This window comes from Saimiri boliviensis, chromosome 10 (assembly GCF_048565385.1).
Source record: "Saimiri boliviensis isolate mSaiBol1 chromosome 10, mSaiBol1.pri, whole genome shotgun sequence".
NCBI classification, from domain to species: Eukaryota; Metazoa; Chordata; class Mammalia; order Primates; family Cebidae; genus Saimiri; species Saimiri boliviensis.
In genome coordinates this window covers 61,323,695-61,349,928 of record NC_133458.1, presented here as the reverse complement: position 1 = coordinate 61,349,928, position 26,234 = coordinate 61,323,695, and the positions used below count along the sequence as shown (strand labels likewise).

General features: G+C 35.0%; 1 pseudogene; it reads right to left on the bottom strand.

Annotated features, from left to right (window-relative positions):
* Positions 1-4,457: 4,457 nt before the first annotated feature.
* Positions 4,458-4,730, bottom strand: LOC101047510 (non-histone chromosomal protein HMG-17 pseudogene; annotated as a pseudogene).
* Between the last annotated feature and the right edge of the window lie 21,504 nt (positions 4,731-26,234).

Here is a 26,234-nt window from a genome sequence, read left to right as displayed (position 1 = left end):
TGAAACCAATATTCTGGGCTCCATGGGTCACTGTCCCATTCCATGAAGGAAATAAGAGCTTTTCTTACAACAACAGACACCTACCTAAGCTTTTATTGCCTCTCCAACTATTAATAATTCACCCCGTGGAAACTGGAGGCACATTTTTAAAAGATCAGATTATTTATCTCTCCATTAATCACTCTGAAGTAAAATTTTATAATGTCTTCTCATCACCCTTAGATAAGGATTGCCAGACAAAACATAGGACAAGTGTTATATTTTAAGTATTATTTTATTGCAGAACAAGTATTGGATGAGACAATTACACCAAAAGTAATTATCTAAAATTCCAATTTAATTAGGCAGCTTCTATTTTTATTTGCTAAATCTGGCACTCTTGTTTAGCTGATATAGTACACCCCTTTTAGTGGCCTACAAATCCTACTCATTCTGGCATCTGTCTGCTTTGATTGCATCATGCTATATCAGTCTCTAACACACTCTTCTCTATTCCTTTTTTTTTTTTTTTTTTTTTTAATAAACTGCAGGGTGACCTGTCAGTGGGTTGTGAAATCAACTCAAAGGGCCTGTGTTTAACAAAAGAGAGAGAGAGAGAGAGAGAGAGAGAGAGAGAGCGAGCGCAATTGCAAAAAAAAATTAAAGAAAGGAATAGAAACAAAGGTAAAAATGCATAATGTGTAGTAAAAGACAAATGCTTCATAAAGCTCTGGTTTAAGCTATACATGTGTATGTGTGTGTCTGTGTCTGGTGTCTCTAGGTGTGTCTTAGGTGACAATATAAAATTAATTTCTTACTGTGGGTCAGGGTCAAGTATTACTGTGGGTCAGGGTCAAGTATTTTGAAAGCCACTGCCTAGCCACATTGCTCCTGGACCTTTGCAAGTTCTTTTTCCTCTGCATAGAATGATTCTCCTCTCCATAATACCTTATTCTCCTCATATGTCTGGCTCCTTGTAATTACTGGATTCTAAACTTAAATGACACCTTCTTAAGGAGGCTTACAACAATGGAATATGTTGAATATTAAAGAGACTGATTCACCTTGCTCTAAGGATCTGTGGCAGACAAACATATTTAATGGTAAGATAAGTCATACATCACCCTCCACCCCACACCCCAAATACACAGTTCTCCAATATTATTTGAATTTACTATTAAAGTTGGTACTTTTCTGAGTTGGTTTATATGCTACTTAGAGCAAGTAATGACACCTACTTTGGAGGTGTATTTTATTATCTCTCTTATTTGTTAATGTATTAGTGTAATATCTCTCAAATTTGTTAAATAATGAAACCTAGGAATTGGAATTTACTTTTTAAATTATTTCAATTGGTCAAATTATTTATATAATTTGTTATAGTGTGTAGGTAGCTGATTACTGTAATCTAAACTTCTATGAAGTGTTCTGTTTTTAATCCACAAGCGGGATTCACATCTCTTAGAATAAAATAATTTACAGAAATCCGTTTTGAGGCTCAGAGACAAATCCTTCTTGAATATGCTTACATGGACTAAACAGCTCTGATTTTATCCTAAGTGATACTTATAAAAGCCTTTGCATAATGCCACTCTTTTCCATTTATATAGACTTCTAAAAAAATGAGCATGCTTGTCTTCCAGCTACTAACAACAGATGTGCTTAGCATAAAACATCAGAAGTGAATTTTGCAAACTGTAGCTAAGATCTAGTAAAATTGGAATGAAAATTTGCCTTCAAGGAAGCTATCTGCTATTTTCTTCTGCAAATTTGTTTCATATTTTTCGTAAAGATAAGGGTGAAAGGATGAGCTCTCAGTCATACTTGTGTATTAGCACTACATCTGCTTACCAATTTTAAATATTGTTTTTTTAAGTTTCAATTGGGTCCTTGTGTCACAGACCTTCAATATGAGGTTTTTAATTCAAAAGAGTTGTGAAAATTTCCTATGGCCCCTTTACTTAAAGAAGTCAAGGGTTTTAAATTTTAAAGTTCAGTTACCTCTGTCATAGAGAGTTTTCAACCATTAAGCATCTCTTTAATTTTTTTTCTAAAAATTGCTCAGGATTTAAGTGGAAGCAATAATGTAAACTGAAAAGCATATGAGATTGCCTCTTCTAATTTACGACAAAGAAAGCTACTGCACATGCTTCTTTTAATATTTATAAGCAATTTTCTAAAATATTATATTCTAAAAGCACATTGATTTTCCTTTTAGCAGTAATCATGAGAGGCTTTCAAGTTCCTAAAAGTAATCTTTGAATTTTATCCTGATTGTTGGGTATATTATATTTGTGATAATAACTGTGGGAGTATACTATTTATTAATAGTAGGTTACACTTCTATAGCATTTCAAACTTCTGAAGCACAAATTTATTCTTTTAAGTTCTACACTATATTTTTTCTCAAAGCTTTACAAAATGTTTTGCTTTTGAAATTTTAACACGCTAAATTCAATTTTTAAACTAGGTTGTTTTAGTTTTTCTTTATCTCCCCAAGACTTGAAATATTTTTAATTAACTTTCTTAGTTGACTTTGCTCGACTATGACATGAAACGATTAGCTTTTTATTAAATCTACAAGCCATCAAAGAGGACAATGTAGATGTTTCATAGCAGATAAAATAATGCCTTTCTCATAGAATGATAAAAAAATAAAATTAGGCTTATTGCTTCAAATTTATCACAGAATATATTTCTAGAAATACTATGCAGTGGCACAAGAAGCTGACAATAAAGGTGGGCACCCCATTTTTTGTTGAACTGATCCGTTTTCTAAGATAAATTGCATGAAAACAAACCAAAAGTTTGTTCCACATTAATGCTCTAATAGCATTGATTATTGGATTTGCTACTACAGAATACATTTTAAAAACTAGACACCATTTAAAATATTGTTTCTGACTTGTGGCTGGCCAGATGTCTTGATTGCAGAACAACCCCATTCCCAAATGTAGGCACCAGGCAGCTGTTGTTTTCTTCTCAGAACTTGACAGTTGCCATAGTTTAAAGCCAAGTCTCAATGCTTTGCTAAATTAGTTATTCTCTTCTCACCATATATAGTCATTGACATTTCATAACATTTGAGCAACTCGCTCACGCTTTCATTGAATGAACATGCCACCGAAATCACAATAGTGACTGAAAATTCAAGGAACTGCAATAATTTTGATGATCCTGAATTTTTTAATATAGAAATGTCTATAAAAGGTAATAAATACTGCTAAAGAAATTGACCATAATACCATCACATATATCTGTTGTACTTAAATTTCAAGATTTCATCTATAAATGGATTAAACATGATACTTTTTATATTGTTCCCAGCATTTGGTCTGTGCTTGTGTGTCATGTAATACATTGGGAGTCTTCCAGGTGTGATTTTCATCACTTTAGCTTTTTTGTACGTCTTACTGTGTTGCCCAAGTGACACTACTTCAGTAGTAAGTAGCTGTAGTGTTACGTTTGCATGTTAAGGCTTTCCTAGAATGTACTGAAACGTGTCCTTCCGCATGTCCAGTTTTATCTACCTAACTTCTCACAAAGTGAGAATTGTATAAAGCATCCAGAAGTTTCATGCATAGTGGAATTTTAAATCTAACATTTTTGCTTATATACATAATAATATAAATTGGAGTTATTTTCTTTTTTTCCAAGCCAAACTGTATCCAGCTTTATTAAAGAGACTTTTCATAAACAATCATGGTAATTCAGGCAGGACATGAGCAGACAGTCGTTAACAGTATACAACAACTTTCATACTCCCTTCTTCAATGGACTACCAAAAATCAGGAAGCCACTATAAAAGTCAATGAAATCTTCATCTCATGTTCTGAACAGGGAAAGTTTAGAGTGAGGGTTGACATTTCACATTTAGCATGCTGTTTTACAACTTTTCACGAGCCGACCCTGACTTTCAGGAAGTGAAATGAAAGTGGCAGAATTTATCTGAAGATCCACAATCTGGAAATGGGAACCACTGCTCTTTTGACAGGTGCCATCTCGGTGGCATCACTGAAAGCTTAGATTGCCTGACACACTGGTTACCAATGACTGGGGGTCAGGTCCCAACAGATATCAGGTTTTAAGGGAGTTAAATCTATGCTGAAAGATGAAAAGGGGGAAGAGGACATAAAAAAAAATGAATTTGCTTCCATATCACAAGACTTTTGTGCCGAGGTGGCACATGTGCATCAAAGTCAGGGAATCCCTCCTCTTGGGAGCCAAGAAGTCTCTCAAAACTAGAAGGTAAATGTGTTTTTTCCCTATATCGTTCCAGCTTCAGAGACATTCTATTAGTGACATATGCCCCTTTGCCCCAAAATACCAATGAAGTGTTCTGTGTGCTAACAACATAGCTTAAAAAAAAAAGTAAAACAAAATTCTGCATTTTTATAAAACTTGATTAAAAAAATAGTATTTCAAGCTGTACAAGCTGTACAGTCACCAGAAGTACAGAGTTATTAAAAATGTATACTTCACTTGGCATCTCCAGCACCTTTAGCTTTCTGTGCTTGGTCTGTTTTGGCATCTCCATTTTCGGCAGGGTTATTTCCCTCCTTGCCAGCATCAGTTTTTCCCTTTTTCCCTTTGGGCACCTCCTCTCTCTTCTTTGCTGGGGCCTTTTTAGGCTTGGGCTCTGGCTTTAGAGGGGTAGGTTTAGCAGACAATCTCATGGATCTTCTCCGTGGTTCGTCCTTCACCTTGGCTTTATCTCCTTTAGCATCCCCTTCAGCCTTTCTCTTGGACATGGTGGTGGTGACAGGGGACAGGACATAGGCATTTGGCAAGGATGCAGCACAGCAGTGCACAGGCTTTGATCATTCCCAGGGTCGTTCTCATCTCTTCCTCCTTCACTTTGTTCCTGGAGTTATTTTCAAGATACAGGAAGCATATGCTGCCAGAACCTTTAGATCAATTGTCATTTTATGCCTATGGCTGAACAGAACAAATTTAAATATAAGGAACCTGGTTTGGCTCTATTAACTCTGCAAAGAACACCGTCTAGTTGATATAACCATGATGACCATGAGAATGTGCCTCTGAAGTCTATAGCTGCAGGGAGCTTAAGTGTCCAAGGGCCCAGCAGAAGTGCTCTGAAATTCACATAGGTTCTTGTGCTGATGAACAACCTTCAGGCTGCTCCCAACCAAAGATTAAGTATGGCAGGGATACCAATGCAGGCCTATTTTTGGGAGATGCAGCTTTCCTCTGATGCACAACTTTGGCTTGAGGACTTATCATCTGCCTTGTCTAACTACCTAATTTACCTTATATCTACATGGCAGTTTGAAATGCTGCCACACTAACTAATTAAAATTACCATCCTCTCTAATTTTTTAGCAGTATCATGGTTTAATGACTCTGTACGTATTCCCTGGCTCTCTCCCCATTTTCTCTCACAGGCTTTTCCTCTATGAGATTTCTTCTTATTTAATTTTATTTTGGTGCCTGCTTCTCAGAGAATCTAGGCTAATACAACAATCAATTCTTATATTCTGAAGTTCTTAAAAAAAAAAAAATCCATGAATATGTAGACCTATTATTTTTATCATACTAAAGTGCATTATTGTTACAAAATATTTGAGAACACCAGAAAAAAAAATTATAAATAGTTTCAAGTAGGTGAATAGAGAAAACTGTAAATTATAAACTTAAAAAAGTACTATTTCTCGGTATCTAAAGATGTAGAGATAAAATACAGAGTTTATCTCCATATCACATCTATTAACAATAGGAATAAATGATAATGCTTTTAAATATTTTTTCAGAGTTATTGGATTAGCATGTAATCCATAGAAGTTAAATATTAAGTTAGTTTATAATGAGAGTATAAATATAACCATATTTCAAATTACAATACTGTAATAGTATATTCATGTATTTTTCTTTTCCTACAAGAAATCCAGACTAACACTACACTATAAATTCCCCATTAGTTTTGATTCCCTTGAGAATAGAGACCACGATTTACTGTACTTTGGGCTCTGGGGTACATGTGCACATCCTGCATCCTGCAGGACTGTTGCATAACTACATACATGCCATGGTGGTTTGCTGCCTTCATCCTGCCCTCCTCCCAACCCCCGGCTTTCACTTACATCAGGCATTTCTCCCAGTGTTATCCCTCCCCATCCTCACCGCCCCATTCTGTCCCTCCCCTCCCCTCCACCCTCACCACCTACCCTAGTGAGTGTTGTTCCCTTCTCTGTGCCTACGTGTTTTCATTGTTCGTCACCCACCTATGAGTGAAAACATGCGGTGTTTGGTTTTCTGTTCTTCTGTCAGTTAACTGAGAATGATGGTTTCCAGATTCATCCATGTCTCTACAAAGGACATGAATTCATCATTCTTTATGGATGCATAGTATTACATGGTGTATATATGCCACATTTTCTTTGTCCAGTCTATCATTGATAGGCATTTGGGTTGGTTCCAGGTTTTTTCTACTGTAAACAGCACCACAATGAACATAGGTGTGCATGTGTCTTTATAGTAGAATGATGTATAATCATTTGGGCATATACCCAGTAGAGGGATTGCTGGGCCAAAGGAAATTTCTATTTCTAGATCCTTGAGGAATCTCCACATTGTCTTCCATAATGGTTGGATTAATTTACACTCCCACCAACAGTGAAAAATGTTCCTTTTTCTCCACATCCTCTTCAGCATCTGTTGTCTCCAGATTTTTTAATGATTGCCATTCTAATAGGCGTGAGATGGTATCTCAATGTAATTTTGATTTGCATTTCTCTAGTGACCAATGATAATGAGCATTTTTTCATGTTTGTTGACTTCATAAATATCTTGCTTTGAAAAGTGTCTGTTCATTTCCTTCATCCACTTTTGAATGGGTTTGTTTTTTCTCTTGTAAATCTGCTTTAGTTCTTTGTACATTCTGGGTATTAGCCCTTTGTCAGATGGGTAGATTTCAAAAATTTTTTTTGCCATTCTGTTGGTTGCTGGTTCACTCTAATGATTGTTTCTTTTGCTGTGCAGAAGCTCTGGAGTTTAATTCGGTCCAATTGTCTATTTTGGCTTTTGTTGACATTGCTTTTGGTGTTTTAGTCATGAAGTCCTTGCCTGTGCCTATGTCCTGAATGGTTTTGCCTAGGTTTCCTTCTAGAGTTTTTATGGTGTTAGTTCTTATGTTCAAATCTTTAATCCATCTGGAGTTAATTTTTGTACATGGTGTAAGGAAGGGATCGTTTCAGCTTCCTGCATAAGGCTAGCCAGTTTTCCCAACACAATTTATTAAAAAGGGAATCCTTTCCCCATTGCTTCTTTTTGTCTGGTTTGTCAAAGATCAGATGGTTGCAAGTGTTTGGCATTGCTTCCAGGCCTCTGTTCTGTTCCATCGGTTAGTATCTCTGTTTTGGTACCAGTATCATGCCGTTTTGATTACTCTAGCCTTGTACTATACTTTGAAGTCAGGTAGTGCGATGCCTTCAGCTTTGTTCTTTTACTTAGGATTGCCTTGGCTATGCCAGCTTTCTTTTGGTTCTATATGAAGTTTAAAGTGTTAGTTTTTTTCTAGTTCTGTGAAAAGGTCAATGGTAGCTTGATGGGGAAAGCATTGAATCTATAAATTACTTTGGGCAGTATGGCATTTTCACAATATTGATTCTTCCTAACAGTGAGCATGGACTGTTTTTTTCATCTATTTGTGTCCTCTCTTATTTCCTTAAAGACCAAATTCAGAGTAAGTGCATAACGAAAGTTCTCACACCCTTCTCCTCAAAGTGTTGTCCAGTCACCAGGATTATTGACACCACTGGAAAGTTATTGGAAGTACAGGATCTAAGATTACCTACAGGAGTACTGGTTCCAAATTGGCACATTATCAAGATCTCTAAGTGGTTCATGTACACATTAAAATGTAAGATGAAGTGATACAGAACCCTTGTCTATCCTTTCTATTTCTTCTTTCCTAAAATAGTCTCAGCTTTAATCAAATAGTCTCCTCTGCTTCTTAACCATTTATTCAGGGAAAGCATTTCCTTAGAAGAGAAGCTATATTTGTCTAAACTGGTGATGGCATAATTCTGTTTGAAAATTATTTATTTATAAGTCAATGAGTTATGAGGTAAAATCTGCTGGAAGAAGAATTTCTGCTCAAAGTGTTATGATTTCAATAAAAGTAAAATCCCTTTTCTTATCTCTGGATGTTATTATATATTGGACCTTTAAAAGACTCTCAAGAACTGTCTTAGCTGTTTTTCTACTTGTCTGATAATGAAAGCCCAAAGAAGAAGGAAGAAGGGACCAAGAAAAACAAAAGACAAATGCAAACAGAGCCCTAACGATACTGGCTCTGCATTGGTGGAACCCTTGTTACATGAGATAAAACAAAGAAACAAACAAAATTGAAATGAAGCAACAACAAAACTTACATATTTAAGTTAACTAACATTAAATCTATTTATTTTTAAAAATTGTTATTTTTTAAATGTTGCAGCTGAGGGAATTCTAGCCCTTTCAATTTTGGAAAGAATGAATGGATGACAGGAGAGGAAAATGTAAGTTCTATTGTGGTACAGGTAAAGAAAATAACCATCACTAGTTTTATAGTTATGATTGAATATTTTTCTCTGCTCAAGTATTGGTTTTTATATTTATTTCTCTGTATTAAAATTCACCAGTTTTTTTTTATTCCTGCAAATATGTATTACCTCTAAACAAGATAAAATATTCTGTCAAAATTGAATCTATTTGTCATTGAAATGTTTGGATAATTCAATGAGAATACAAGAGTGTTAAGTTTATTATTTATCTTAGAACAATGACTACTTTAAATAATATTTAACTTTCTAGCGAGGAATATTTATACCGATTAAATAGTATAAGAAGCCTTCTTTACTCATATAGATATGCACATCTTGAATTATCTTTATACATGGGTACAACAGTGATATGAATTTCATATACTTTAAAGAAGTAATACAGGACAGAGTTTGAAACATTATCATTGTCATCATTATTTTTATGTTACTGGACTTCATTGTATATATTAAACACTAGGCATTCCTCTACATGCTTTACAAGAGTTAACATATTTAAACCTTACCATAAATCTATGAGCTTGATACACAGTAATTATTGTCTCTATTCTTTTTTCTTTTTTTTCTTTTTTTGGTTTAGAATGTCTCAACTTTGGCACTACTTATATTTTCTGCTGGATAATGATATTTTGGGATGTAGGATGTTTGGCAGCATTACTTGCCTCTGCCTTCCAGATGGGTTGAAAACCACTTTTATAGTTGAGGAGAATAAGTATAGAGGGTATGCAACCTAATTTTCCCATTAAGACTACTGCAGTCACTCCCTCAGCTGCTATATATGTTGGAGGGATCAGATGAGTCTGTCCTTGGGAATTGTTTACATATGACCCATCACAGAGTTATACATATAATAAGTGGTATACTCAGGATCCAATCTCATGCAGAATCAGGTTACCATGCTCTTCGCCATTGTGCTGTGTTGCCTGTCCTATACCTATTACTAATGGAGAGATGATTATTTTATTCATGATATATGAATAATAATAATATATGGAAAGAAAGAAGCAAGAAGGAAATGAAAAGAAGAGAGCATGTGGAAATGAAAAGCTATTAGTTTTATTCTTGTCATTTCCTCCGCCTAAAATGCCTTGACTTCACTACACATGTTTGATTGATCCCATTCATTAACCTACCCTTGTCTCATCTTACATACGCCAGTTGAGATAGCCCGTTATCTGTAGGCTATTTTACCTACTACCAAGCCAAGCATAAGATCAAGATACTCCATAAATCGGAGAGGGTTAGAGATAGATGTTGCTGCTCCTTGCCTGAATATCAATGCCCTGAATTTTGAGCTTTATGATGTTTCACCTCAGATTAAGAACTTTATTCATTAACTTTTCCTTTAATTTCACGATGCTTCAGTTTCTCCTTCCTCTAAACAAAATACTCATCTTCCTTATCTTTAAAGTTCACATACATAAATGTAAAATAAACTAAGAGAAACACTAAAAATCATTGAATTTCCTTCTTTTTTATAAACATCTATTTCTCTGTTTACCATCACATTTCTTAAAAATGTTGCTAATGATTGTTACATTGTGTACGACCTGATCATGCCATTAAAATCTGACTTCTACCTTATTTTCACTTTTAAGAACCGTGTTTGTCATTAGAAACCAAAACCTTATTGACTTCTTTCCAATTCAATTACTTTGCCACCTCTCTAAGAATTTGATACAAATGTACAAACACTCCATTCTGACACTTTCATCTTCCATGACCTATAAGATTCCAATCTCCCTTTCAATCTGACTCAGCTGAATGTTTTTAAAAATAAGTCTTTTTTAAAATTTCAGTAATTCCTCAGTGCATTGAGGATGTTAGTGTGGACTGCTTGTGTTCTCACGCCAAGGCTTCATTATGAGCCATCTCTTCTAAACTGCCATGGCTGAAACAACCATACATATGCATGTGACTTGAAAAATCTGCATTTTTTAGCCTCAGCTCTACTTTTGAGTTCTATAAGAAGCTAACGGTTATACAGTGCTTCTACTAAAAATCAAGCACTCAGTTAAGTGCTTTAGAATATCAAACAACTTAATTCACACAGCAATTCTATAAGGTAAGTACAATTATTCTCTCTGTACTTTCAGTGCCAGTCAAAGTTAACTATCCTGTGGGAGTTGTTGGATGATAATGCCACAATTCAATGATTCTTCCCTAAATCATCTTTACGGCAATATCTTCAGAGGCCATCCTCCATTAAAATAGCACAAGGACATTAAGCAGAATGCTATTCCAGAATATAAAACCTGCACTAGTGCACCTCTACACCTTTGCATATGCTGTTACCTTGGCTTGGAATGCCACTGTTGGTTAACCATCCAGTTATTTTTTAAGATCCAGATTGTTTCTGGGATGTTTTCCCCTAAATTCCATTTTCTTTCACCACTACCCCTTCCATATTTGCTACAGAGAGAGAGAGAGAGTTACTCTTTTCAATTTGTCTTCTCTCCAAACTTCAGTATATGTATGTATGTACGTATGTGTATATTTATTTTAGTTTAAGCTATGGGATACATGTGCAGAATGTGCAGGTTTGTTACATAGGTATACATGTGCCATAGTGGTTTGCTGCACCTATCAACCCATCATCTAGGTTTTAAGACCTGAATGCATTAGGTATTTGTCCTAATGCTCTCCCTCCCCGTCCTCCCGACCCCCTGACAGGCTTTGGTGTATGATGTTCCCCACCCTGTCCATGTGATCTCATTGTTCAACACTCACTTATGAGTGAGAACATGCAGTATTTGGTTTTCTGTTCCTGTGTTAGTTTGCTGAGAATGATGGCTTCCAGCTTTATGGTATATGTATTTATGAAAGCATGCATAAGTTCTGTTTTGAATTATGTCTTCTTTAATCCTTTCTTCTACAACTCTGCAGTTTTTGACTATCATGTTTTTAGCATAAAATATTCAAGTAAATATTATTTCAATTGAATTAAAATCAAATAATTCTCTAAAGCAAACACCTACTTCTATGTGTCTTATTGTTCTATGTGTATATATTCTCTGTGCATTGAAGTCCCTCTGTTCCCAGTTTGTAATCTGATTTATCAGTGTCCATCAATTAGACATAGTATTTGTAGAATAAATGTATGTATGAATGACCTACATTACTCCAAATGTTTAAGGTGTTGATTTTATTATTCAATTATTTATTAAACATTTAATTATTGAATTAGTTGAAAGTGGAGTCTGAGTAGGAAACCTCAACCCAGAGGTACAAGCCTAAAGGTATTAAAGAGTTATTTAAACATTTATCCTTCTATCTATTAATTGAAGGATTTTAAATTACTAGCGAAGATCACAAATAGTCATTATCATGTGTAATATGGCCAGAGTTGAGATATTGCAAAATTCAGTCTTCATTTAATAGGGTTGAACTTTCACATGGAAAGATTTCTGCTTTTGATTAAGAACTAATTGAAGCGTTATTCAGAGACAATTATGTGAATGCAGGTGCTTGAAGTACAGTCTGGAAATAAACAATAGGACCAGAATTCCCAAATGATAGATACTTTAGTATCATAATAAGTGGAATTTTATTAAGAAGGAATTAGAAAATATGCAGATTTCTTTATATCTATACATACTTTAAAAAGTCATAATCAATAAACTTAGATATTTAAATAAGAGTAAGAAAATTTTAATTTCAAAGGAGGGGAAGAAGTTATACAACAACATTTTTGCTTATGGTCAATGCAATGACAATGAACATTTATAAAATTAGAGAATATACTTACCTAAAAGTTTGTAATTATTTGTACTACACTGCAATAGTATTTATAGATCATTTCTTAAAGATATCGTGAAAAAACAATTGCAAGTTTGCCAAAGAGAGACATTGCAAAACAATATTTACTATAGTGTAGGATATGGTGACCTGGTCTTCTGCTTTATAAGGACAAATTCTTGGTACAGTTCAACAGTATAAAATTGATCAGACTTGAAAAGGCTAACTAATGTTGATTAAAATCAAAAGTGACATATATAAGTTACAACGCCAATTTATTTTCTTATAACAGAAATATAACTGTCATAGCACATTTCCTTTAGGCAAGCTACATGAGGAGACCAATATCAGAAGATTGCTGGTTTGAGTATGATACTGGAATTGGTGTTTGAAAGACAGGGATAGAGACAAGGGATAATTACAACATTTGAATATTTGATGCTCACAGGCTAAAACACCAAATGTATCAATAGAATTACTTCTTATTCCATTGACGGGTTCAGTTATTGGTCCAAGGCAATCTCTTCCTTGCTTAATGATAGATGGCTGCAGCCAAAACTACTCCTTTCTTCTTTGTATACATTTCTGATATTTTTTTTTCCAGTTGGCAAATTTTTAAATTTAGCAGGTAATATATTGATCTATTTACTGTCAAGTTCTTCTTGCTTGCAAATGATTCTGTTTTCATATACTTGAGTATCTCTGATATTACATATGCTGTGTTGAATTTAGAATTTATCTGCCAAAGTGAAATCCTATTCTCATGTCCCCCTTCTTGTGGAGACATTTTTGCCCTTTCTGTGCCCTCACAAAGCCAATAAAAGCATAAAATTAGGTTTATAGAACCACATGATACTCTCATTATTATTGTAGACTGCATTTCTACCACCATCATTTTGTAAAACAATGATGATTAATAAGATAATATTTCAAAAATTTCCCTGGTTTCTGTTTCAGATAATGACTTTTATTTGGAAATATGGAAAATCTTTATTTGATATTCACAGTATATTTGAACTGTTAATTACATATAAAAGTACTCAGTAACATTTACAAGGTGACTCTGTGTGGCAATTAAGTGGCTGATTTAAAATAACAATTTTAAATTTAATCAAATATTAAATTATTTTGAATAAAAAGTTATAAATTCAGAAATAAATTGTAATTGGTTTGTTTTTCAATAAATGGTTGAGCAGTTCAATTGCTTTGAAATACATCTCAATATTGATTTTTATACCATACGTTTCTCTAAATAGAAATGCTGAAGGAATATATTCACAGTAGGCAGAGTCAGCTGAGAATTAGAACTCTGTCAAGCTGTATATGAGGCTGACATTAAATGTTATGCATGTATCCCTTTTTCTTGCTTTATATTAATTTGCTTTTGAAAAAACAACTATGTTGTGGTTTATGCTTGTGGTATGTGTTTTTAATCTTTCATGAACCTAATTCTAAAACGCAAAAATAATTTTCCTAAAATAAATAAAGCTAGTATTTGAAATTCAATTTAAAATTTTGCTGGGTGAACTAAAATGTAAATTCCAGCCTGGTGACGGAGTAAGACTCCATCTCAAAAAAAAAAAAAAAAAAAAAAAAAAAAAAAAAAAAAAGGGAATGTTCAAAATACGTTTTTGATTAATACAGTTAACATTTTTTGAACACCTCCTATATAACATTCATGGTTCTAAATGCTGGGGATATTTTTGAAAAATGAGTTAGATAATAAATAATAATTACAAAATATGCCAGTTAATGAAAGTACTCTGAAGAAAAATAGAGCAAGGTAAGATGGTAAAGAGTGAAAAGTTGTCGGGGAGAGACAGAAGGAGCTGTCAGATAGAATAGTGAGGGAAGTCCTGATAGTTGAGGCAGGAGATAAAGCAAGTAAAGAAGGCATTTTCTATTCTCATGGATAATTGTATGTGATGGGTCTCAGTCAGAGGCAATTATAAGAGCAAGACTCTGAGAGAGTTGACACCCTTGAGATTTTTTTCATAAGAATTTACCTTTAATTCCCGCCATGAGCACTTTATTCTGCTAAACTTTGTTGAGGATCTCAGCATAAACAGAGAGAGACTCCATCTAAAAAAAATAAAGAATAGTCTAACACACATGCAGGATCTATCTGCAGCATAACCCTTCTCATCACCTATCTGGGAAAATCCCACAGAAAATATGGGCTACCAGAAACAGAAATTAAATAATTCACTTATGAATAAAATCACATTTGAAGATAATAATGGAATCAACATTTTATCCCACAAGTGTAACGCCAGACAACCCCTACTTGGTAATAATAGATGCTGGAGAAAAATCAACATCAAATAATAAAAGCCTACCATGTACGAGTGCACACCAACCTGTTGACTATTGCTCTTGTTATAGTACTGGTCTGATTGCTTTTACTGAATTGCGACCTGGAAGCTCAAATCTTCCAAGTGAGTCATTGTTTGAATCAAACAGGACAAATTCTGAGCTTTAAAAGCTCAGCTGTGGCTAACACAAGCTCTTTATCATAAACACCTTGCTAACTTGCCATCATCAACCACATTGACAACTGAAGAAAGGAGGAGACCTCAGCTAAATTGGAGGGTCTGCCTACAGGATAATGCAGGAGCTCCAACAGTAGCTTTGGATGTTTTAATTGGCAAGCAATGTAACATTCTATTAAACACACACACCCAAATCAGGCCATGTAATTTAAGACCTATTTGAAAAAAAAAAAAAAAAACTTTCATCACCCATCTGGGAACATCTTAAACTGCTGAGAGATTTTAGATCTGGCTACGTTTAATTGAGATGTCTCTCTTGCCAGCCAGGTTCTAGTATTTTGATGCATTATGGTAGTATCACCTTTACAGGTGGTGATCGAGCTCTCCAGCCCAATGTTGTACTCATGTCCACCTGAGTAGGATACACTTGGGAAACATACTGCAGTCCCAAGTCTCAAACAGCATTTTCCAAGCCCAGAAGCTCACCTCTAGAGACGAAACCACCTCAAATGACATTGTTCCAGTTCCAGATCTGTGTCAGAGGCAACTTTATCCTGAACACTGAGACTACTGCCCCAGCATCACCCATAGGCAGTTCCTCATAAAGCACTGACAAGTTGGACAGGGAACATGTGTTGCATTTATTCTGCTGATATTAGGGTGCTCGCTGTTTGCTCAACCAATGACCTGGTATATACCCTTATACTTCCATTGCTAAAGAGAAATCTGGTAGATGCTTTATTATCTGCACTGCTCTAAAAATGAATGGAGATTATTGCTTTCCCCAAAAGGCAACTGTCTTGTGTTGCTATGCACTTCTGGGAAGAGGACATTTCAGTTTCAAGTGCCAGGTCTTACATCCCCTCCAGCTTTCCACTACTTTGCATGCTTTGTTTCTGACTATGAGCAAACAACCAGACCCTCCCCTTAGCTATAAAACATGTACCATTAATATTTACATACACCTTACTAAACTATCAGTTAATACTTTCCAATAATGTAACTGCCTGACCTGCCACTTTGACCCCTAGAATATGCCAGGATATTACAGTTAAAAAAAAAAATGTAACTCACACTTTCAGTGCATTATAAATCTCCACAATGATATTGTTAAAAACCTCCAATTTTCAGATTTATTTCCTTGGCTAATGCCACATAAATGGGAAACTTAGTTACTGGCTGACTTACAAGAATGTGTTACTCCTCTACTTGCTTTCCACCTTTTTACTCTCATAATAAAAAGTTTTTCTATGTTGTTCTAGACAACTTAAGCCTGATCCTCTAAAGGTCTTCCCTACTATAAAGGCCACTCAAATACCACAAATAATTAAGCTCAAAACTGAGGTCAAAACAACAATCAATTGTATTCAGTTTTGATTTCTTAAAAATGCTATTTTGACCCAGTTTTGAGGTCCTGACTTGGGGCTAGTTTTCCTTCTTGAGCAGCTAATTAAATATATGCTCAACATTTTCCTTATCTAGCTCTCCTATTTTGGGCCACTACACACCTACCTGCCCTAATCATCCTGTGGTCAGGTACAAGACATCTAGAGACAGTTTTATGCCTTGGTGTGCAGAATACTATTCAAATCTGCTCATCTATACCCACAAAACCTAGAAATTATACTTGCTTTATAGAAGCTGCCTCTACAGCTGCAGCTTGCTGCTTTCCTATCTCTGGGTACAATTCTATTTTGGGGTGTGGCCCTGCCTGGCAGCCTTCTCTCTTAAGAGCTGTAGGTAACAAAGAGTTCTGTCTTTCAAAACAATCTTTAAATTTTATAAATATGTAGCCAGGAGTCCATTCTGTGGTCCCTATTAAGAATATAGAATTATTAGCTGTAGGTGGGCACACTAGGTTAAAGACTCTAGATCTTCTAGCCAACTAGAGTCTCTCTGGATAGTTTCCTTCTCATTCTCACATTTCATTAATGATTTCTACAGACAGAAACCAATTGTGATCTCTTGAGGCTGAATAACATGAAAATGCCAACATTCAGCATAATTTGACCTACAAAAATGGTAATCTCATTAACCTAATTGTATACGTATTCAACTATAGGACACAGTGTGTGAAACATCTACAAGTAGTTGACTGCTTGCCTCTCCTCTCCCCTACTCCTCCATGTTTCCCAATAGTTTTTGTCAAATAGAAGTTAGTGACCTGGTTAATTATAATGATGGCTCTTCCCTAATATGCCATCTTACTATGGTTCAAAGATAACACCCATGCACTGCCCTCTCCCTGCAGTATGCAAGCAAAGAATGGTGTACATTTGCTAGGTGGTCCTGGCAACAAGGCCTCTGACCATATTTGCCTTCTCCTTCAAGCTATGGCTGTGAAGGATAATTTAAGAAAGAATCTTCTGTATTCACATATCCCCATTACTGGTTTTCATCAAGATACTTCGGCATAATTCCTGGTAAAAAACAACCACAATTGATGTTAACTATGGTTCTGAGAATTAAATTAAAAAATAAAAAAACTAAAAAACCAGCAAGATTTAGAGAGCAAGCCATATGGCAGAGATCATGTATTGTTCGAATCTCAAAAACTTGGAAAGGTCAATATCAGTAGCAGCACAAGGCTAAGAGAACTTGAGTTTGGAACACACAGGAGTAGCAAATTTAATCTCATTATGAAATTTGGATTGATAAAGTTTGGAGAGGGAAGAGGGACAGTATAGAAATCCCTATTTTGCCTTAAACCATAACAAATGTACTAGCAATTCTACTGTTATAAGACAGTATTGCATTGCAGATTATTGAATGCTGGTTCTGATACCAATTTGCATATATACCTTGATTCCAAATTTTCTCTGTATTGAGGTTTTTTTAATTTTCTTGGGAAGAGAATTATTCAGACAATTTGGGAAGTTTTATGAAATCTTATCATCAAAGCTGCAAAACCTTTTCTTTAATTTCCAAGACAGTCTTTAAAGGATAAGAAAATATTAATAGAATAATGGGATTAATTGACTTCACAGACAAATAAACATCTTCAAGAGACCACAGAAACTAAACCTTAAGAGTCACTGACAGCAGAGGAAGAGCAAGAGAAAAAGGTTGTTTAATGTTAATAAAAAGTATACACACACACAAGTGCACACACACACACCCCTCACTTTTTATTCTACAGAGAATTGCCATATAATCAAATTCAATTATTTTTCAACAAAACAATTTCAGTGGGGCACTTATCCAGGAAGCAATTTAATTCCTGATAGTTTGAGTTCCATTTTCCTTCACTAGCCAAAATGCCCAGGGGAAGAGGTCTTCACTCACACCTTTCTTACATAATCCCTTAGGTAATCCCTTTCTCCCCAAGGATCAACTATATTCATCAATGTTCCTGTCTGACATTCAGACAACTTACAAGAGATGACCTTGAGAAGACTATGAGATTTTATCACAAGAGGGTAGCTCTCAAGAAATAGTCCATATGTGATCAATTAAATGACAGGTAAAGTAAGAAGTTATAGGTGATTTACAGTTTTCAAATATGGGCATCCTATGTGACAGAAAAATAAAGCAAAATTACACCTAAATGTTTTTTCACCATTTCCTCCAATGAATATTGGAAGTGAAAGTCAGATTGCAAGAGACTAAGATATATAAAGCTTAACTGTTAGAAATTTGGCACTAAGTAGAAAGAAATAGAAGAGTATTAAGTGAATTCACTTATTTGTATTGTGTGTGTGTGTGTGTGTGTGTGTGTGTAAACACATGTAAATTATGTTATTCATAATACCATAAGGGAGAAATATTTGTCTACAGGATACCATACGAAGAAAAGGGTATTGTAACTACCCAACAGGTTCATTTTGCCTGCTTCCCAGATAGAGTCGATTTACCAAGACAGGAGAATTGCAATAGAGAAGAGTTTAATATATGTAGAGCCAGCTGAGTGGGAGACTGGGGTTTTATTATTATCCATCAGCCTCCCCCAAAATTCAAAGGTTACTATTTGTTAAGGATAGTTTAGCAGACAGGGAGCTAGGAAATGGGTACTGCTGATTGGTTGGGGATACAATCTTAGGGGTGTGGAAAACAGTCCTACTGTGCATTTCTTCTCCTGAGTGGGGGTCTCAGAGGACTCAATGGTCCAGGTGGGGCCATGTGATCATCAGAAATACAAAAAGATGGAAACAATATTTCAAAAGGCCAATCTTAGGTTCTACAATACTTATGCTATTTACAGAAATAATGGAGAAAGTTGTAAAACTTGTGACTTCTGGAATAATGGCTGGTAATCATTTAACTACACCTATATCTTAGAAGAATTCAACCCCCTCTCATCCTCCTTTTAATTTTACAATGGTGGTTTAGTTTGGGAAAGGGCTATTATAATATTGTAAACTATAAACTAAATTTCTCCCAAAGCTAGCTTGACTTGTGCCCAGAAATGACTAAGGGTAGTATTAGCTTGGAGGCAAGATGGGCCTGGTGCAGTGGCTCACACCTGTAATTCAGCACTTTAGGAAGCAAAGACAGGCAGATCACTAGAGGTCAGGAGTTCGAGACCAGCCTGGCCAACATGGCAAAGCCCCTTCTCTACCAAAAGTACAAAAATTAGCTTGGTGTGGTGGCACTCACCTGTAATCCCAGCTACCCTGGAGGCTGAGGCAGGAGATTCACTTGAATCCAGGAGGTATAGGATGCAGTGAGCCAAGATAACACCACTGCACTCCAGCCTGGGCAAGAGAGACACTGTCTCCAAAAAAAAAAAAAAAAAAAGCCACAATGGGGCCATTTAGATCAGGTCTATTTTACTATCATAAAGGCAATTTCAGTATGAAAAAAGATAGAAAATGTCACTCTCCGGCTGGAAAATTTGACATAAATGTCTATTTCAGAGAGATTTCAAATAAAAAGGAGGAAGAGTACTTAAAAGATCAGTACTGATACTCTGTGAGTTAAATGATTGTTCTCATAATTTATTCTTTTCCCAAGTATTATATTCACAGGGTTCTCTGCATATAAGATTCCCTAAGTTTTCCGTCCCTCCCTGTGTATTTTGTGGAGTTAAAGTGCTAAAACTTCACAGGATTTGAAACTGAATGTGGGTGCATTAGTAGGACTTGAGAATGCTAAACATTTTATTATTACATTGCGGCCCTGTTTTAACTTTCACAGTCATAATACATTCTGAAAAATAATAATAAAAACAGAAACTCAGGGAGTTTCATATGATTTTAGCAAATAAACAATGTAATCTCAATTATATTATTCCCTTACTTAAAGCCACTCAGTAATTGTTCATGGCCTTTAAAGGAAGTAAAATCATGAGCCTAGAATAGCAGCTTTCTTCCCCTCCAGTGAAGGCATGTTATGCTTTCCCTCCTGAACTTCATGTTTCAGCCCTACAGTTACAAGTAATATTTCCCTGAACCCAGTGCCCTTTGCACATATGCCCTTAACACTGTCTTTTCTTTCCCTTTTACCTCCACCTCTATCTCAGTGAATCCCCAGGTCCCCAGATAACAGCAAATATGCATTTGACAGGATAATAACTGTTCATCATTTCAGACTCAGGTCTGTTATTTATTTCTTCTAGGAAGCTCCACCTGAATGGCACTCCCATAACATTCTTTGATTCTTGCTTTCTGGGAACTGATTGTAATCTATTTTAATAATATGTTTACTTGTCTGTTGCTTGTTAACCAGAAAATAGGCTCCTTGAGAACACCCTTTGTCTTTTTATAACAAGACTTTATTGTGTATGCCACATAACAGGGTGATCCATAAATGCTTATATACTTCTTACTTACATGTAAACTCTAAAGCCTTTATTTTTGAAACAGCAACTCAAAAAGAGAGGGACATATTTCTTACTTCTTGTTTTTGATAGTTTATATTAATATGTAGAAGAAATAGCTTTCATAATGAAAATAAACCACAGTAATTTAAGTAAAACATAATAAGCTAACTAGGCAGATAACATTCAATCTTTTCTCCATGCTGTTATTGTGATCCTGAGTTCTCTGAAGATGTGCCTTGCTTCCTCTTTGCCTTCCACCATGATTGTAAATTTCCTCAGGCCTTCCCAGCCAAGAGGAACTGTGAAATTTATAGTCAAGTTGGAAGACAAAGAGAAAGCAAGGCAGTAGGAATGAGATGAACACAAAAGGAGCTACCAAACATTAACAAAACCATCAGATCTTGTGAGAACTCGTAATCACAATAACAACATGGAAAAAACTGTCCCCATGATCCAATTACCCCCACTTGATCTCTCCCTTGACACATGGGCATTATGGAAATTATAATTCAAAATGAGATTTGGGTAGGAACATGAAGCCTAACCATATCAGACCTCAAGTACTTTTGTTCTTTTTTTTTTGTTTTTTTTTTTTTGCTTACTTTCCTCCCCTCAACTGCAATATAAGGTCCTCTTGCAGAACGCAAAATATTGGTAATCTTTTACTACCAGCTTTCTATAGGCTAATTGAAAACAGTGGTCTTTTTTTATCAAAGAAAGAAAACTATATAATTTAAAATAATAATTTAAATAAAAACTCTTATGCTTAGCTATAATAGAAACCTATATAGAATATTATTTGTAATCATGACAAAATGATGCTTTCATGTTACATTGAAACAGCATGTCTTCTGTAACCATTTTGAAAGCTTAGTTAATAAAGTACCTAAATATGCTTTTAATTACATTTATTATATTCATCAAAAATTAATTTCTTTTACCATTCTGGAGATTGATACATAACATCTCAAGACAATGCAGCTGGGCGCGGTGGCTCAAGCCTGTAATCCCAGCACTTTGGGAGGCTGAGGCGGGTGGATCACGAGGTTGAGAGATCGAGACCATCCTGGTCAACATGGTGAAACTCCGTCTCTACTAAAAATACAAAAAATTAGCTGGGCATGGTGGCGTGTGTCTGTAATCCCACCTACTCAGGAGGCTGAGGCAGGAGAATTGCTTGAACCCAGGAGGCAGAGGTTGCAGTGAGCCGAGATCGCGCCATTGCACTCCAGCCTGGGTAACAAGAGCGAAACTCCGTCTCAAAAAAAAAAAAAAAAAAGATAATGCAAACATCATTTACAATTATAATATTCAAAAATAACACACATACGTGTACTCAAAATCCATCATAAATTTTAGAAATGTGAAGATGCTCTGTACTGCTTTTCTAAATATCTAGTTTTTCTATTTAATATATACTGAAAACAATTTGAACTAACTCTGAAGTTAATAACTTGCACTGAAGATTATAACCAAATTTATTAATTCAAAGAGGAAAAATACTCTACATTATTGATAAGTAACAAGGTTCATTATTAAAACTATATATAAACAGAAATTGTTTTTATTAAATTGGGAGCAGGTTTAGATAAATTCAACCAATAATCTATTGTTTGAATTAAATCACTTATTTAAAAAAAAAAAAAAAACAAATTTATGTTAGCAATAAATTAGTTTAGCCTAACTAGAAAAGAATACGATTTTCTTTGGATTTTCTCTTGATTGCTGCCATAGAGTTGAATTCTTCTTCCAATCTATTTCTATATAATCTATTTACTTATACACCAATTGGCTTTAAGTTGGATAAGTTCCGAACAATTGACATACATTTTAAAATTTCTAAATTTTAAATTTCTTATTATGAAAAATAGGAAACAGTATAATGAACCCTAAAACCACTTCATACAGCTTATGACACAAATATCAACTTTCTCCCAATGTCAGTTTAGATATATCTCTTCCCACTCCTCCTTTATTATATAAAAGCAATTTCCAAATTTAATCTGTATTGTAATATGCACTTGAAAAGATACTCTCATTTCCCCCAAATAAAATCACAATAGCATTTTCACGCTCCAAACAAGGATATCAATAATTACTTCAATATCACCAAATAGCCATCACATTGTCACAAATGTTTCATTACTTTCTATAATAACAGAACACAATTAACGTTTCCCTTGTACTTGATGATATGTCTCTAAACTTTTTTAATCTGTAGATTCCTATTCCTTCTTTCTTTGTTACTTCTTTTTTTAATAGCAGGTGATTTTTTCTGTTGCAATTTATAATGTGAATTTGGAGTATTGCATCTCTGTGCTGTTATTTAATATTTTCACCTATCTCCTGTAAATTAGTAGATAAATTTTATTTCCACATGTACTTTTGGACACACTTTCTGTGTACTTTCATGAAGAAACATAATGTCTCCCTTTTTCTCTTTCTGTGATGTTAGAAGACATTGAAAATCATAAGTTTCATCTATCAATTCATTAGGAGTGGTGATACTATAACATTATCTTCATTAGCTAATAGTAATATGATAGCACAGACCAATAATATCAACTCATTAGGAATGGTGATTTTATAGTATTATCTTTATTAGCTAACACTAACATGATAGCAATAGACCAATTTGCTACTCAGTTATAGATCAGATAGGAAAGTCAAAATGCACGCTAAATTTTTTGCAATTACTTATCATTTTAAAAAATCATCAACTGGTTCCCCAAAATCCTTCTAGTTTGACCAGTGTGCGTGTAATTGTTTTTAAGCATTATTATGAATTAATGAAATACCCATATTGTTTAGGGAAGAATTCACTTTACTGAAAGAGATGGCTTTGGCCTTTGCTTCAGCTACTTGGAGTTGATCTCCAAGCCCCTAAAATGTCCTGCCTGAGATGAGTGTCTTTTTTGCTGGGATCTTTGACCACCAGGTAGTCTAACAATGTGACATACGATGGGATCTTTGAAACACACCAATGTTCTGGAGACTAACGATACTAACATAAACCTCCCAGAGGGGCTGCAGCTTAAAAAGGTTAGTCCCATGGGCAGTATGTGATTGAACTCCAATAAAGACTGAGGCGAGCTTGCATATTTGACAATATTCTACCTACTGTCACACATTGATGTCCTGGGAGGTTGAGACCCTCAGGATGACAGAAGCTTCAAATTTGGAACACTCCCAGACTTCATCTATGCTTCTCTCCATTTGTCTGATTTTGATTTCTATGCTTCTAATAAAACTGTAATCATAAAGATAGCACTTTTGTGAGTTCTGTCAGTCCTTTCAACATGTGAGAGTAGTAATAAGAACTCCCAAATTTGTAGCCAGCTAGTCAAAAGTAAGTTTGGAACTGCTGACCTCTGAAATTTCAGCTAGTTTCTGGAGTGAAGACAGTCCTATAGAGGACTGCTCCCTCTGAATTTGCTATTTGGCAAACTAATTGGACTTATATTTGGTATGATTTAACCCACTGTAATTATTCTTACTGATGTACATTTTGCCTCATTTTTGGCTAGTAGGAGAATTTTCAAGCTGATTCCTCAATTCTGATAACTAGTATAATTTGATAGCTTTCTTGATTGTGATCTAAGAAGATTATTAGAGACTCATCAAGTACATGCACTATTATAGACTTGAAGCGAGCAATTTGTTAAGCATGTTCTGGTACCTTATGGTAGAAAGTGGGCATAATGACTGTGATAAAGCAGAATTCTAAGATGCTCTTTATGATCCACTCCCACCTTCCACCCCATGTACCCTCTCTGCATAATCTCTAGGATTGTGAAGACAATGGGTTTAACTCCCATGATTAGGTTTTATTATCTGGTGCAGCTGACTTTAAGATAGTGAGACTGCCAAAGTGTGTCCAACCTAATCACTCAAGCCTTTACAAGCAAAGAGTTTTCTCCCTTTGGTTGCAGAAAAACACAAGAGAAATTCAAAGTGTAAGAAGAATTTAACATAAGGGAGATTTGAGGTAAGAGATTTCTCACACCCATGCAAGGGTCTGAGAGCATTCTTCGAGATGTACATTAGTCAGTAGTCAATAAAGAGAGCAGAGGCCTGGGTCCTATGAATGCAAGAAACTAAATTTTACTAACAACCTATGGAGCTTAGCAGCAGACATCTACCTTACTGAGACTCCAGTGGATTCCTTCATTTTAGCTTTATGAAATGAGCAAATGAGTAGATAATCTAAATATAACATGCCAAATTCTTGGCCTATGGAAATTTGGGGATAGTAAATTTGTGACAATTTAAAATAATTTAAGTTGTGTCATTTGTAACAATCTGTTACACAGAAAAAAAAAAAAAAAAAAAAAAACTAACATAATGTTTACCTGGGCATAAGTAAGCTTACTGTATTACTTAGTAGAATACCATATTTTACTTAGTAGAATTACTTAGTAGAATTTGGCTCTGAACCCATCTGGACCTGGGCTTTTTTTAGTTGGTAGGCTTTTAATTTGCTGCCTCAACTCCAGCCCTTGCTATTGGTCTCTTGAGGCAAAAATCTGTATGCTTCTAAAGTCATATCTACAAAACAAGTTATATTCAGAGAAAACTAAGTGTTGTTCCAAACACATTCCACCTGATTTTCTCTTTCTCTTTGTATAAGTAAATATTTTGAAATATATGGTTTTCCTCTTTTAAATATAATATGTTCATGCAGATGTAAGTAGTGAGCATTTACATGTGTGTGCATACATATGTATATACACAAATCATAAACATTCAGATGTGTACTTAAAGAAATTCTCGCCTGTATTAGTCTGTTCTTACACTGGCTTAAAGAATTACTTGTGACTGGGTAATTTATGAAGAAAAGAGATTTAATTGATTCACAGTTGTGCAAGTTGTACAGGAAGCATGTCTAGGAGGCCTCAGGAAACATAATTATAGCAGAAGGACAAAAGGGAAGAAGCACATCTTTACATGGTAGCAAGGAAGAGAGAAAAAGCAAAGGAGAAAGTACTATACACTTTTAAGCAATCAAACGTTGTGAGAACTCACTCACTATCATGAGAACAGCAAGGGAGAAATCCAGAAATTTGTCCTCATGATCTAGTAACCTCCCACCAGGTCTCTCCCTCATATTGAGAATTGCAATTCAACATGAGATTTGGTTGGGGACACAGAGCCAAACCATATCATTCCCCTCTCTCTTCCTTGAAAACCACTGGAAAAGTATGCATAATTTTCTCTACTTTGTTATTTTCATTTAGCAATATATTCTGGAGATCCCTGCATGGCAATATACAGAAATTTTTTTCATTCCATTTATAGTTTCACATACTTTATGGTGTGCATGTTCCATAGTTTATATTAGCAACTCTGGGTTTCTTCTTTCTTTTTTTCATCTACATTTTCACTAGTGCTGATACGAATAGCCTTGTCATGAATCCATCTATAGTTTTTTCCAGAGTAAAATATGAAAATAGGAAGTGGAATTTCTGAGTCAAAGCTCAGATACATATGCAATTTGTCTTTGTCTTGCCAACTTCTCTCTATATGGTTTTATTCTGGCACACTCTTTTTGATATTTATAGGACATAATAAATATGAAAGTACAATCTAGTTTCTTAGTTGCATTGTATCTTCATATTATTATTCCCTCTGGGAATTAAGAAAACTCATGTCTGAAACCATAGACTCATAAAGAATAGGGCAATGAATATTGAATTACTGTGT